At 39.0% G+C, this 5133-nt stretch overlaps 1 non-coding gene across 1 annotated transcript; it reads right to left on the reverse strand.

Moving 5' to 3' along the window:
• Positions 1-4425: 4425 nt before the first annotated feature.
• On the reverse strand, positions 4426-4533 carry LOC130942940 (small nucleolar RNA R71). The gene has a single exon (XR_009071484.1). It is a non-coding gene; the product is annotated as a small nucleolar RNA R71 (small nucleolar RNA).
• Between the last annotated feature and the right edge of the window lie 600 nt (positions 4534-5133).

Genomic DNA, 5133 nt, shown 5'->3' on the forward strand with positions numbered 1-5133 from the left:
ATTGTGACAGTTGCCAAAGATCTGGCAATCTACCTCACAGTTACGCCATGCCTCAGCAAGGGATCTTGGAGATTGAGTTGTTTGATGTATGGGGCATAGACTTCATGGGACCCTTCCCACCATCATACTCAAACACTTATATTCTGGTGGCAGTGGATTATGTATCCAAATGGGTGGAGGCTATTGCAACACCCACCAATGACACTAAAACAGTATTAAAATTCCTCCAGAAATACATCTTCAGCAGATTTGGTATCCCTAGAGTGTTAATTAGTGATGGGGGCACTCATTTCTGCAATAAACAGCTTTATGCTGCTCTGGTTCGTTATGGAGTTAGCCACAGGGTAGCTACTCCATATCATCCACAAACTAATGGGCAAGCTGAAGTCTCAAATAGAGAACTCAAAAGAATCCTGGAACGGACTGTAATTAACCGTAGAAGGGATTGGGCACGAAGCTTGGATGATGCTCTGTGGGCATACAGAACAGCATTCAAGACCCCTATAGGGACCTCTCCATACCAGCTTGTGTACGGAAAGGCGTGTCACTTGCCAGTGGAACTGGAACACAAGGCTTATTGGGCAACCAGATTCCTAAACCTTGATGCCAAGTTAGCCGGAGAAAAACGATTGCTCCAGTTAAATGAGCTAGAGGAATTTAGACTCAATGCTTTCGAAAATGCAAAGATTTACAAAGAGAAAGCGAAAAGATGGCATGATAAGTGATGAGCGGATAATTTGTATGCTTTTTGGCATTGTTTTTAGTATGTTTTTAGTATCTTTTAGTTAGTTTTTAGTATATTTTTATTAGTTTTTAATTAAAAATCACTTTTCTGGACTTTACTATGAGTTTGTGTGTTTTTCTGTGATTTCAGGTATTTTCTGACTGAAATTGAGGGTCCTGAGCAAAAATCTGATCCAGAGACTGAAAAGGACTGCAGATGCTGTTGGATTCTGACTTCCCTGCACTCGAAGTGGATTTTCTGGAGCTACAGAAGCCCAATTGGCGCGCTCTCAACGGCGTTGGAAAGTAGACATCCTGGGCTTTCCAGCAATATATGATAGTCCATACTTTGCCCAAGATTTGATGGCCCAAACCGGCGTTCAAAGTCACCCCAAGAATTCCCAGCGTTAAACGCCGGAACTGGCACCTAATTGGGAGTTAAACGCCCAAACTGGATTAAAAGCTGGCGTTTAACTCCAGAAAACGTCTCTACACGAAATTCCTTCATTGCTCAGCCCAAGCACACACCAAGTGGGCCCGGAAGTGGATTTTTATGTCATTTACTCATCTATGTACACCCTAGACTACTAGTTTTCTATATATAGGACCTTTTACTATTGTATTTTCATCTATCTTTGAATCTTTGGATTGTTTTTAGATCCTTTGATCTTTGGGAGGCTGGCCATTCGGCCATGCCTAGACCTTGTTCTTATGTATTTTCAACGGTGGAGTTTCTACACACCATAGATTAAGGTGTGGAGCTCTGCTGTACCTCGAGTATTAATGCAATTACTATTGTTCTTCCATTCAATTCCGCTTGTTCTTTATCCAAGATATCACTTGTTCTTCAACATGATGAAGGTGATGATTGACGCCCATCACCATTCTCACCCATGAACAAGGTGACTGACAACCATTCTTGTTCTACAAGCATCTGAGGCTTAGTGAATATCTCTTGGATTCTTCGGAATCCTCGTGGTATAGGCAGGACCTGATGGCGGCATTCAAGAGAATCCGGAAGGTCTAAACCTTGTCTGTGGTATTCTGAGTAGGATTCAATGATTGAATGACTGTGATGTGCTTCAAACCTGTAACCTACTGGGCGTTAGTGACAGACGCAAAAGAGTTATTCTATTCCGGTAGGGGAGGGAACCAAACCGGTGATTGGCGGCACTGTGACAGAGTGCTTTGCATTAGCTTTCACTGCGCGGATGGGAGGTAGCTGCTGACAACAGTGAGACCTTACACGAGCTTGCCATGGAAAGGAGTAAGAAGGATTGGATGAAGGCAGTAGGAAAGCAGAGAGACGGAAGGGAAGGCATCTTCATACGCTTGTCTGAAGCTCTTACACCAATGATATACATAAGTATCACTATCTTTATCTTTTATATTATTTTCGTTCATCATCATCTATACCCAATTGAGTCTGCCTGACTGAGATTTACAAGATGACCATAGCTTGCTTCATACCACCAATCTCCGTGGGATCGACCCTTACTCGCGTAAGGTATTACTTGGACGACCCAGTGCACTTGCTGGTTAGTTGTGCGAAGTTGTAGTGATCACAATTTCGTGCACCAAGTTTTTGGCGCCGTTGCCGGGGATTGTTCTTGTGTATGGACAACTGACGGTTCATCTTGTTGCTTAGATTAGGTATTTTTCTTCAGAGTTCTTTAAGAATGAATTCTAGTGTTTCAAGGTGATGTTCTTATCATCACCAAAGCTGATTGATCATCATCAATTTAGCTCTTGAATGCAATGTCCTGCTGAAGCTTAGCTAGCTATGTCTAATTCCTTTAGACTAAAGCTTCAGACTAACATTGCATGATTCCTGGAATTCTCATTAAGAATTTTGATACCTTTATTTTCCTTTTCACCTAATTTTCGAAAAAAAAACCAAAAAAAAAAAAAAAATTTCACAAAAACCATAAAAACCAAAAATATTTTATGTTTCTTGTTTGAGTCTAGAGTCTCATCTTAAGTTTCGTGTCAATTGCATGTTTCTGTTCTTATTGCATCCATGCATGTGTCCTCATTAATCTTCAAGTTGTTCTTGATGATTTTCTTGTTTTGATCTTTGAATTCTATTGACTTGAGTGTTTTGTTGTTTCTCATATGCATTCTCATTAGTGTCAGTAGTATACAAACTGCTAAGTTTGGTGTCTTGCATGCATTGTTATTTGATTTTAGTTGCATTTCGATTATTAAAAATCCAAAAATATTTTTAATTTGTGTCTTTTCAAGTCAATGATACAAAGAATTGAAGATTCAGAACATACTGCAGAGGAATTATACAGAAAAAGCTGAGCATTCAAAAAAATGCCCAGTGAAGAAGACAGACTGGCGTTTAAACGCCAGCCAGGGTGCCTCGTTGGGCGTTTAACGCCCAAAAAGGTATAGGTTTGGGCGTTAAACGCCAGAATGTACACCATTCTGGGCGTTTAACGCCAGGATGGCAAAGGGGGAAGATTTTGTTTTCAAAATCAATTTTTTTCAAGTTTTCAAAGTTTTTCAAAATCAAATCTTTTTCAAATCATATCTTTTCAATCAAATGTTTTCAAAATCAATTTCTTTCCTTTTTCAAAGATACTTACTAACAATTAATGATTTGATTGAACATTTTTTGCCTTTTCTGTTAAGGAAGGTTTTATGTTTGAATCATATCTTTTCTTGTTAGGCAAGTCATTAATTTTCAAAATCATATCTTTTCAAATTGTTTTCAAATCATATCTTTTAAAATTGTTTTCAAATTATATCTTCTCAATCACATCTTTTTAAAACCATAACTTTTCAATCAAATCTTTTTAATCACATCTTTTTCAAAATAGTTTTCAATCAAATCTTTTTAATTTCTAATTTCAAAATCTTTTCAAAAATCACTTTACTTCTTTCCCACTTTTGTTTTCGAAAATCAATTAAGTGTTTTTCAAAATGTTTTCAAAATCTTTTTCTTAATTTTCGAAAATTACTTCCCTTCTTCTCACATCCTTCCATTTATGGACTAACACTATTCCTTAATGCAAAATTCGAACTCCATCTTCTTTGATAAGTTCGAATTTTCTACTTCTGTCTTCTACTTTTCTTTTCTTCTGACACCTCAAGGAATCTCTATACTGTGACATAGAGGATTCCATATTTTCTTGTTCTCTTCTCTTTCATATGAGCAGGAACAAAGACAAAGGCATTCTTGTTGAAGCTGACCCTGAACCTGAGAGAACCTTGAAGCGAAAACTAAGAGAAGCCAAGGCACAACTCTCTTTAGAGGACCTGACCGAATTCTTCAAAGAAGAAGGACACATGGCAGCCGAAAACAACAACAATGCCAACAATGCAAGGAAGGTGCTGGGTGACTTTACTGCACCTACTCCTGATTTCTATGGGAGAAGCATCTCTATCCCTGCCATTGGAGCAAACAACTTTGAGCTAAAGCCTCAATTAGTTTCTCTAATGCAACAGAATTGCAAGTTCCATGGACTTCCAATGGAAGATCCTCATCAGTTCTTAGCTGAATTCTTGCAAATCTGTGACACAGTCAAGACTAATGGGGTTGACCCTGAGGTCTACAGACTGATGCTATTCCCTTTTGCTGTAAGAGACAGAGCTAGAATATGGTTGGATTCTCAACCTAAAGAAAGCCTGGACTCTTGGGAAAAGCTAGTCAATGCCTTCTTGGCAAAGTTCTTTCCACCACAAAGATGGAGTAAGCTTAGAGTGGAAGTCCAAACCTTCAGACAGAAGGATGGTGAATCCCTCTATGAAGCTTGGGAAAGATACAAACAATTAATCAGAAAATGTCCCTCAGACATGCTTTCTGAATGGAGCATCATAGGTATTTTCTATGATGGTCTCTCTGAACTGTCCAAGATGTCTTTGGATAGCTCTGCTGGAGGATCTCTTCATCTGAAGAAGACGCCTACAGAGGCTCAAGAGCTAATTGAAATGGTTGCAAATAACCAATTCATGTACACTTCTGAAAGGAATCCTGTGAACAATGGGACAAGTCAGAAGAAAGGAGTTCTTGAGATTGATACTTTGAATGCCATTTTGGCTCAGAATAAAATATTGACTCAACAAGTCAATTTGATTTCTCAAAGTCTGTCTGGAATGCAAAATGCACCAAGCAGTACTAAGGATGCTTCATCTAAAGAAGAAGCTTATGATCCTGAGAACCCTTCCATGGAAGAGGTGAATTACCTAGGAGAACCCTATGGAAACACCTATAATTCTTCATGGAGAAACCACCCAAAGTTTCATGAATGAAACAAGGTCCTCCATCAGAAATTTGGAAGGACAAGTGGGACAGCTGAGCAAGAAAGTTACTGAACTCCCTCCAAGTACTCTCCCAAGCAACACAGAAGAAAATCCAAAAGGAGAGTGCAAAGCCATCAATATGGCCGAATTTGGAGAGGA

This window comes from Arachis stenosperma, chromosome 7 (assembly GCF_014773155.1).
Source record: "Arachis stenosperma cultivar V10309 chromosome 7, arast.V10309.gnm1.PFL2, whole genome shotgun sequence".
Classification (NCBI taxonomy): Eukaryota; Viridiplantae; Streptophyta; class Magnoliopsida; order Fabales; family Fabaceae; genus Arachis; species Arachis stenosperma.